Source organism: Marmota marmota, unplaced genomic scaffold (assembly GCF_001458135.2).
Source record: "Marmota marmota marmota unplaced genomic scaffold, marMar, whole genome shotgun sequence".
Lineage (NCBI taxonomy): Eukaryota > Metazoa > Chordata > Mammalia > Rodentia > Sciuridae > Marmota > Marmota marmota.
Window position 1 is genome coordinate 790,635 of NW_026000140.1, and position 10,746 is coordinate 801,380.

Sequence of the window (10,746 nt, forward strand, 5' to 3'; positions counted from 1 at the left end):
TTGGAAGAGCTTGAGAAGTTTGAATACTTGTCCTATAAAGATTTGGTAGAATCCAGAAGTGAAGTCATCAGATTCTGTGATTAACTATTATTTTTTTTCTAGAAAATAAAAATATAATAATTTTACAATTTATTTAATGGCAACTGGTAGTCACAAAATTTCCCTACTTTGGTTGTAGGGAAATTTATATTTTGTTTATGAAATAAGAGTGTCATTCATTCCTGTGTCTGTGGACATACAGTGTCCTCCACATCATTTATTAATGAGACTCCTTTTGCCATTGTGTATTCTTGGAAACTTTAGCAAAAATTAGTTGAGCATATGCATGGGTTTATTATGCATTCCTTAGACAAGTCTGCAAATTAGCACTGATAACTTACAAGTTATTGTACCAGCTGTAATGTTATTTTTTTTAAAGTTGATCAAATATAAGCTGACTTGGTTTATTGCCAGCATTTATAAAACCACACATAGGAAAAGAACTAGGTCTTGGGACAAATGCATGGTCTCAATATGGTGTATATTTAGCCTGTTCTGATTATCACAAAATCAGAACAGGAAAAATATTCACAGCCCATGCTTTTCTTTGATAGGAGATGTTTTATTACTAATTCAAATTTTCCTGACTCATTACTGGTCTGTTCAGATTTTCATTTTCTTCATGATGTAGTGTTGGTGATTGTGTGTATCTAGGAATTTATCCATTTCTTCTAGGTTATAAAATCTGTTGTTCATACTGGTCTATGATCTTACAGCTGTATTCCTGTGGTTTCAGTTGCAATATTTCTTATTTCTCATTTTATTTAGTTGAGTCTCTGTTCTTTTCTTCTTAGACAAGTTAAAGTTTTAGCAATTTTGTTTGTCATTCCAAATAACCAACTCTTTGTTGATTTTTATATTGTTTTCTAGTCTCTATTTATTTCTGTTCAGAAAGAAAATTTTTTATTTTCTTCCTCCTGCTAACTTTGGGCTTAATTTATTGTTTTTCTAAGTCCTTGAGGATTAAATTTTTGTTAAAGATCTTCCTTTTTATGTAGGCATTTATTATTATAAACTTTTCTCTTATAACTGATTTTGCTGCATCCCACAAGTTTTGATAATTTAATCCATTGTGTATTCATTTTTTTTTGTCTCAAGATATTTTTTTCATTTAATTTTCTTTTTAATTTTTTCATTGACCCATTGGTGTTCAGGGGCATGTTATTTAATTTGCATGTATTTGTGAATTTTCCAATTTGTTCTGATTATGGATTTCTAGTTTTATATCATTGTGGTCAGAAAAGATATTTGATATGATTTTGATTTTCTTAAATTTGCTAAGACTTATTTTGTGGTCTGACACATAATTTTATCTGGGAAAATATTTCTTGAATGCTTGAAAAAATTTTGTTATTGGATGGAATGTTCTATAATTGTCTATTACATCCATTTGGTCTAAAGTTGTTGTTAAAGTGCAACGATTCCTTATCAGTTTTACATCTTAATGTTCTGTCCATTCCTAAAGGTGAGGTATTAAAGTTCCCTACTATTATGGCATTGCAATCTATTGTTCCATCCAGATCTATTAACGTATGCTTTATATATTTGTATGTTACTATGAGCGCACATATATGTTTATAATCATTATATCTTCTTGGTAAATTTACTCCTTTATCATTATATAACCTCCTTTTTTGTGTCTATCTTACAGTTTTTAGTGTAAAATCTGTTTTACATAATAAAATTGTAGATATCCATGTTCTTTTGGTTTTCATTTGTGCTTAATATCTTTTACTCATTCCTTCACTTACAGTCTAAAGTGAGGTGAGTTTCTTTTGTAGGCATCACAGAGTTGATTTTTGTATTTTATTTCTGTTTCTTATTCATTCTGTCATTCTATTCCTTTTTATTGGATAATTTAATCCATTTACATTCAAAGTAACTTTTTGATAGGCAAGGATTTATCATGACCGTTTTGCTAATTATTTTCTGGTTGTTCTGTAGATATTATGTTTCTTCCTCTCTTGCTGTCTTGCTTTGTGATTAGATGATTTTCTGTAGTGAAATGCTTTGAATTCTTTCTGTTTTTGTTATGTGCTTCTATTAAATATTTCTAGTCCATGGTTACCCTGAAGCTTACATAAAATATCTTATTTTTATAATAGTCTTCTTCAAGTTGACAACTACAACTTTTATTTCATAACTATAACTCTACACTTTTACTTCCCTTCTCACAATTTATGCTTTTAGTGTCAAAATTTACATAATTTTGTAATGAATATCTCTTGATAATTTGTTTTAGCTATAGTTGTTATTAACAGTTTTGTCTTTTCACTCTCATATCAGGGGGGAAACACTGCTTTACTATCACCATTAAAGTCTGGGTATTTTGAACATGGCTCTACATTATCCCATTAATTTATGTGCTTTTATGTGTTTTACATTCATTTAATTAGCAGCCATTTGTTTCAGCTTAAAGAACTCCCTTTAATAATTCCTGTAAGGCAGACTAAGTGGTCATGATATTCCAAAGATTTTATTTTGTCTAGGAGAGTTTTAATTTCTCAGTTCTGAAAGACAGTTTTTCTGGGTTGATATTCTTAGTCGTCTATTTCTTCCTTCAGCATTTTGAATGTATACTACTACTCTCTCCTAGCCTGCAGTTTCTACTGAAAAATCCTCTGCTAGTCATATTGGGCTCCCTTTGTGATATGTTTCTTATCTCTTGTTGCTGCTCTTAGAAGTTTTTGTCTCTGATATTGATAGTTCAATTACTATGTGTCTTGCTTAGTAAACTACTCTTTATATTGAATTTGACTAGTAACTTCAATACTTTCCCTACCTAGATGTTGACAGCTTTCTGTCAACATTAGGGGTATTTTCAGCTATTATTTCTTTAAATATGCTGCCTACTTATTTCTCTTTCTTCTTCTGCAACTCCTCCATAAATATTTGACCTCTTCATGGTAACTTACAAAGACACCAGGCTTCCTTCATTCTTTTTCATTCTATTTTATTTTTGTTTTGACTAATTTTAAATGTTATATATTCAAGCTCATTGATTCTTTCCTCTTTCTGATCAAGTCAGAGTTTGCAGTTTTATGTTGAATTTTTCACTTTGGTTATATTCATCTGTAAGATTTGTTTGGCTTTTTTACTCTTTCTACTTCTTTATCAAGATTCTCACTTTGTACATGAATTACTTGCCATATTTTATTTAATTTCTCTATCCACATATTCTTATAGTTCATTGAACTTCTTTAGGAGAATTATTCTGAGTTGTCTTTCATTTCATAGTTCTCTATTTCTTTAGGTTCTACTATTGGTGTTTTATTAGTTTCTTTTGGAGGTATACTAACCTCCCAGTTCTTCATGATTCTTATTTACCTGCATTATTGTTTGCCCATTTGAGAAGAAAGCTATCTCTTGTGACATTTACATACATCTTTAGCAGAGAAAGATCTTCATTATTTAACCTATGGTTCAGAAGGAGCTTGTTGTGGGTTCCCTTGTTAGTTGGGCTACTGTCTTTTCTCTGATGTCAGATGGAGTTGCTAACACTGGCTAGAAAATCTGCTATCAGGCAGAGTCACTGGCTGGGTACTGTAATAGCCTTCAGTCAGGCTAGTTACAGAATATATTCCATGGCTGGGTGATTCTGCTATTTGGGATATGCAGTTGTACAGAGCTAAAGGTTGGGGTCTGAAGTTAGTCAGAATCACTGCTTGGGATGGGCAGAGACTATGCTCTGGAGAAATGCATGACTGACTATTTTTGTCTCTCTCTATATATGGGGTCATCAGGTAGGTTTTGGCAAAATGAAGTCTATTTGGCTTTCTAGAAGAATCATGTTTACCCTACAATTCTCCAAAGTACATAGAAGTGAGCAAATCTCTGATTGGATAAGGCCTTAGGGAAGGCTTTTGGGCTGAGCTTAGCTGCTCTTTCTATCCCTTACACTTCTTTGAAATATGTGGAGACAGACATCTCCCTACCTGGGCAGAGCTTTGAAGTAGGCTTTTGGCCAATTTGAGCCACTCTTTGACCTCCTGGCTTGAGTATAGACCATTCTTTTCTAAAATGCATGAAAGCAAGGATCTGGGTGTGGTGGGGGGTGGGGGTGATGCTTGCAGTGGATTCTGAAGCTGAATGTGGAAACTAACTCTGTAGGGACCCAAAGCAGGTTGAAATCCCCATCATGTTTTGAAAGCAACCAGCTCAATTTTACAAGTGTGCTACACAGTTGGATGGTGTCTGATGAGATGTCATAGCTAGCAGAAAAACAGAGGCAGCACCTAAGAGCCATGTGCTGGCCACTATAAGTTCAAACTCCTTGTTTATGTGGGACCCAAAGTGATCTAGCTATGCCCTTAGTACCTGGGCTCCCTATGAAGTGAGGCCAGAACAGCCTACCAGAAAAGTCAGTGAAAGCCAGGAAAGTGGGAGACCATTTTTTATCCCCTTTTGAAACTATATGGGCCCCAGGGAATTTCTCTCTGTGTGACACTGTCAACCTGGGGAAAGGAAAGGGTAGCATGTTCACAGTAAGACCATTATTCTAACACTTTTAATTCAGTTTAGATTAATTTTTGTGGATAATGTGAGTGGCTTAAGGCTTGTTTCCAAGATTTTCCAGTTCATAAATGGTTGGTTGCTAGTTGAACTTTCAGTGGAGGTAAGGCCTGAGATTTTCTATTCCATCACCTCATTCTATTATGAATTTATATGTCAATGTATTCTAAATTTAAATACACTTAAAACATTTTTCAATTCAAACAGCAGACAAGTACCCTAACTAAAATAAAAATGAAAACCAATAATTGATTTAGTGTCTCACTTGGTGATATCATCTGTTCTTCCACTGCAGTTCAGTGAAAGCCAACAATCAAGGCACCATGCAGAAAAGACAAGCAACCATCAACCCATCCAAAGCTCACCCATCAGGCCATCACAAAGCAGATCTCCATCTACCCAGTTCATTAGGAAACCTCAAGCCTATTCTCATGCTCCTGACCCAGCTATCCATAGATCACCCCTGAGGGCTTCATCATCACCTTTCAATACTCAAAAATCACAGCCTCTACCTGCCAGGGCTGCATCCCTTTCTGTACTGCCTAACAAAGCAGGTGGCCAGTTACCCTCAGATTCTAGAACACCAGGTGAGAAGAAAAAATCTGGCCAATCAACACTTGCTAAGTCAATACCTGCTAAGTTTCAGTTACCACTATCTACAATTAGAGCAGCTCCCCAAATATCTCTACCTAAGAAAAAACCACTAGAAACTTCAAAAAAAACCTTATCTACATCAACCAAAAAACAATCATCTAAGTCCGAAAAGAAACAACCAGTTAAATCTAACAGAATTCTTCCTTTAATTGACAAGAAAAACTTAAATCAGGCATCAACAGTTAAATCAATCCCTGAAAAAGCTTTAACCAGAAAGAAAACTCTCAATAAGCAAAATAATGAGATAGCTCCAGTCAAAAAAGGATCTACTGAGACAACATCAATAAGGACAGCTTTCAAAGCCAAAGACAAAAGCCTAACTAAATCCAAAAAGATAACACCTATACCTGCAAAGGAAAACCTCGTTCAGCCAGGAACAGATACAACAAAAAAGAAAACATCTACAGCTGAAACCAAAATGTTAAAGAAAGCCCAAAAACCCTTTTCTGCACCTGCCAAGAAGCAAGTGAATCAGTCTAAAGCACTTAAATCAGTACTAAACACACAACCAGCCTCTCTGAAAAGACCCAATAAATCTGAAAGCCCCTTGTCTGAAACATCCAGGAAGCAGTCAAACCAAGCAGAAGAAGGCAAACTTCCAGCTCCCCAAAATATTCTGGCCAAAAATATAAAGAAACCTAGTAAGCTTTCATCTAAATCTAACAATAAACAACTAAGTCAGTTACCTACAAAGCCAAAAATATCTGAAACAAGCAGAAAAACTCTAAAAAACCCAACAAAAAATCAATTAACACTTGCCAAACAACCATTCAGTGAAACTAAATCAGGCCCAGAAAGATCTCCAGCCAAGAAGAAAATCCAAAAGATATCTGTACCTGCCAAAAATCAACAGAAATTGCCTCTAGCAAGTATAAAGTCTGCAAAAACACATCTTGCAAATACTAAATCTATAAAACCATCCCCACCTCTAACAGCAAATAACAGACTAAGCAAGTCTAAAAATAAACTATCTAAATCTTCTAAGAAGGATAAAAATCAGCTTAAATCCCTTCAAGGGGTAAAAACACCACCTCCCTTAGCAGACAAATTTGTAAAGCAATCTAAAGAAAGGAAATCTGCACTTGCAAAAAAGAAATTAGAGTTATCTAAACCAAAAGGATCTAAATCTATTCAGGCTGTAGAGAAAAAGTATACACAAAGGAAAGGGAAACCCTTCCAGAAAGTCACAAAACCATTTCCATCACATTCTCATCCTTCAGTTCCATCTAAATCTCCTTCATGCGGACATGCTAAATTTCCATTTGATAAAATTAAACATCCTTGTTCATGGCCAAATCAACCTCATAAGTACCCAAGGCCAAATGGCCCACATCTCCATGAACATCCTCACCACCAACCTCACACATCTCATAAACCACCCTGCCATAAGCCAAAACCTCAGACAAGTCCAACAGGCGTTACAACTAAGCCAACTGACTTAAATGATACCTTGAGTACTGCTGCACCTAAAGTTACTACTAATTTGGTCACTATCACTAGTACTATATCCAATAGCAAAACATCTATATCAGTTGCCTCAACTAATGCAAGTACCTCTACCACTAAGAGATCAGATGCAACAACCAGCCCACCTGAAACTCTATCCCAAGTGACTGCCACCACAACCTTGATATCAGCCACTAACTCAACAACAGGGGCTGCGTCCACAGAGCCTGCCTCCATCACAACTGCAGCAGCTTCTGCAGCTACTTCAGCAGGACCTTCAGCGGAACCCACAGACCAAGTAACTACTGCATCCAGCACTACAGTCTCCATTAATCCAGGGGACACCTCCACAACCCTCCTAGCCTCTGCCTCTACCACTGCATCTGATTTTACCACAAACGACTTAGAAACTGAGACAAGCACAACAGTCACCCTCCCAGCCATAGATGATTCCATCACTCAAACTGCTGCTACAACTTCAGCAAACACAGGTACCACATCTCCTGTCATCACTGCCACCACCGCTACAATCACAACCCCCACACCTGTTGGAGTCACAACCACAACCCCTTCTACAACCCTAGTGATTGATAACACCTCCAGTGATACTACCTTATCATCAGCCAGTGCAGCTACACCCCTTGCTTCTACTACCACAGAAATACCTAAAACTTCTATCTCCGCTTCTTCTAGTTCTATTACAACTGCATCAGTTACCACAACAGCTGCACCAAGTTCTACAACTACTAGTGCAACTGGCACTTCCACGACAGCTGCATCAAGTGCTACCATCACACCTGTGGATGCAACTACCACTCAAACAGTAGATAACACAAACACTGAGTCAGCAGCTTCCACTACAATACCACTTGATGGGTTCACAAGTGGTACAAGTGACTCCACAATCTCAGAAACAGACTTCACATCCACTGCCAACTCTACCACAACTGATGGATCCTCAACCACAACATTTAAGGGAACGATTACCCCAACCTCAGGAATAGGTACAACCTCTATAGATATAGCTGTGAACTCAACCTCCAGTGACACAACTGCTGCTGCCAACACAACTGTAGCAATTACTGCCACAACTAAACAACGTACTACCACTTCAACCTTTGTAACTTCTGCCTCTACTGCACAAACTGGTGTCTTGACAAGTCCAGGTGAAAACATCACCCAGGTTTCTAGAGCTACAACTCCAGGAGAGGAGGCCTCCACTCAACAAGCAGATAACACAACCACCACAGAAGCTGCTGCCACTCCACCTAAAGATGCCACAACTTCACCCACTGATGCCACAACCCCTTCAGCCAATTCCACAACCTTAGAAGCAGGAACCACATCTATGGCTACTACTGCTACAACTGTTTCAGGTACAAATACTGTTCCTTGACAGCCACCACTGCAATAGTTGTAACCTCCACAATCAATGAGTCCACACCAACTCTAGGTGAGTGTCTCAGAAGATAGTTGAATAAATGGTTAAATCACATTCACTTGGCTTCTTTTTAAAAATAATGATCACTGAGCTCTACCAGTCTAGAATCTGGAACAAGATTCCCAGGTGGTGTGGAGCTATGTGCTGTCTGAAGAAGTAACAAGTGTGAAAACACTGACCCAGAAGTACTTCATTTAGGGAAATTGTCATGTATATAAGCTCAAACATAAGAATGAGTAAGTCACAATCAAGAAATTGTTAAGTAGTTTTTCTTGACTACTCAATTAAGTCCAGATAAAAATGAGGATATATTTTATTAGTTGTATAAAAGAAATAGAATTTAGAAAATTTCATAGACTTGAGATACAACATAATGAAAACTAATGTAGATTATACAACCACAATCTAAAACTCTAAAATAGAGCAGAAGGATAGCTCAGTGATAGAGCACTTGCCCAAGGCTCTGGGTTCAATTCTCAGTACCTCAAAAGAGCAAAACAACAACAGTAACAATAAAAACAAACAAAAAATCCTCTAAGATAAAAGGAGCAAATCTAAAACTATTTCAGAGACAGGATTGCTGAAATATGTTTTCAAATTGTATTTTAGATTTTTTTGTTGTTGTTAAAAGTGAATCAAATCAATCCAAGGTAACCCTAATGATGGACAAGGCCTTCAATCTACCTAAATAGATATGCTTTAATGAAAAAACATGTAATTAGGCATGATTTGGTCTAAAATAGAATTATCTGGTATAAAGAAAGTACAAGAGGGATTCCGAAGGGTTATATAAAATGGAGTATATTAGAAATAGAAATAGAAAATAGCAAATTTAAAACAACCAGACAACATTTATCACACTATGAATTAATTCTCAAGATTTCTTCTAGATTTTATTATTTCTCAATATTAAATTTCTTGCATAATTTTTGTCAGTATTGCCTCAAGCATTTACTGTTAACCTCTCCAGAAATGAAACCATTATAGAAATTCTGCATCTTTTACTGTGGGAAGCCATCCTGACACGTGACTGGGCGGCTCCCGTTAAGGGTCTGAGGCTTCTGGCTGTGTCGGAATTTTCCCGGCCCTTTCCTGATGAGAGAACCCGTCCGTGTGGGGGTGTGACTGACCACTGACCCCGGGGGCCCAATCACTGACCCTAACCTTGGAGTGCAGTCCCCCCTCAACCTTCATTGGATGGAATTATCCCCTGAATTTCTTGTTCCCCAATAAAAGGCTACTCCCTGGCGTGTTCACTCTCTCTCTCTCCTGCTAGCCCTGAGTAATCCTTGCTGCCCTGCTGGGCGGTTAGAGGTTGGAGACAGAGAGGGGAGCCGTCTCAGACCTGGCAATAGAAATAAGGTAACTGAGTCTGTGTGTTTTATTTCGATCTCTTCTAACTAACTTTATGCCAAGAACCTCATTAATGAAACCATTGCGCAGGCCGCATGGTGGATTTTACTTCTTAATTTTTAAAAATTTGTTCACTTTTACTTCTTCAGCTTTTGTTCAATAAATCATTTTAAAACTTATTTTTTCCTTGTATACATTTTATCAGTCCCCTACATATTTGGAAATGAATTAAAAATATGTATACTAGTATATGTAACTTTCATGTTTTCATGTGTAAATTTAAAAAATAAATTCATATGATTGGTTTCATTAAAAAAAAAGCTCCCAATGATAAGCAATACTTAAACATAAGATTGAACAACAAATTCATATTTCTGGCAACTGTAGACTGATTTCTTCCTGATTCTAAGCCTCTGACTCCCTTTTCTTATAGTATTCCTTTTAAGAACCTAGAATAGTAAATTCTTTCTCCACACCTTTGAGATGTAAATCTTTTTAAAAAGCTTGTTGTCAGCTTTACAATCCGGGAATGTTTTCCTAAAAAACCTGGGAGCCCAATAACCCTGATCTCCCAGTCTCTTTGAGAGGATAAAAGGAACAACTTCATTAAGCATCAACCAGCAACCACAGATGGCCTAATCACCCAGAATAACATTTGCAGACACAATAAGGTAACATGCTTGACTCATGTCATTGATCAACATTCCCACTAACATTCTCCATTACTATTCCTCTAACTCACACAAATGTTGAAAACCCTCCCATCTTTTGTTTCAGGGAAGTTGTCCACAGCAATAGTCTAGAATGAAGACTTTCTTAGCTGTTTTACTTTGCCGTACCATTTTTGCTTTGATGAAGTAAACATGAGGAAGTCAAAAATTATAAGAAAATGAAATTTGGGTTAAAGCTTCTGTCAGCTAAGCTTCATATGATGTCAAAGGAATGAAAAGGATCATAACCATGAAAATGACCTGAAATGTCTTTCTCAGTTTGTTTACTTTTAAGACTATGGAAATAATATATAAAAATTGTTAAGACTAAGAAATTCTGAATGGAGTAAAATAAATATTATAGATTCTTCACAGAACAAAAAAAAAAAAGAAGAAAGAAAGAGAAAAAGAAAAAATGAATCCAGGGAAAAAACAGGGAGTCTGAGGCTGCACTAAAGAACATAATTGATCTTGGAAATATAGGAACTTAAATTTTAAAACTCACATTGAAGCCAAAATTAAAGACAAGCAGTTAGTGTAGATAGGTAATCTGGTGGGATCACGAAAATGGAGGCTGTTTAGGTCTGGGAA

The 10,746-nt window shown here is 36.4% G+C and overlaps 1 non-coding gene across 1 annotated transcript; it reads right to left on the reverse strand.

Annotated features, from left to right (window-relative positions):
• Positions 1–441: 441 nt before the first annotated feature.
• LOC125611323 lies at positions 442–573 on the reverse strand. Its single transcript, XR_007341482.1, has one exon. It is a non-coding gene; the product is annotated as a small nucleolar RNA SNORA72 (small nucleolar RNA).
• Between the last annotated feature and the right edge of the window lie 10,173 nt (positions 574–10,746).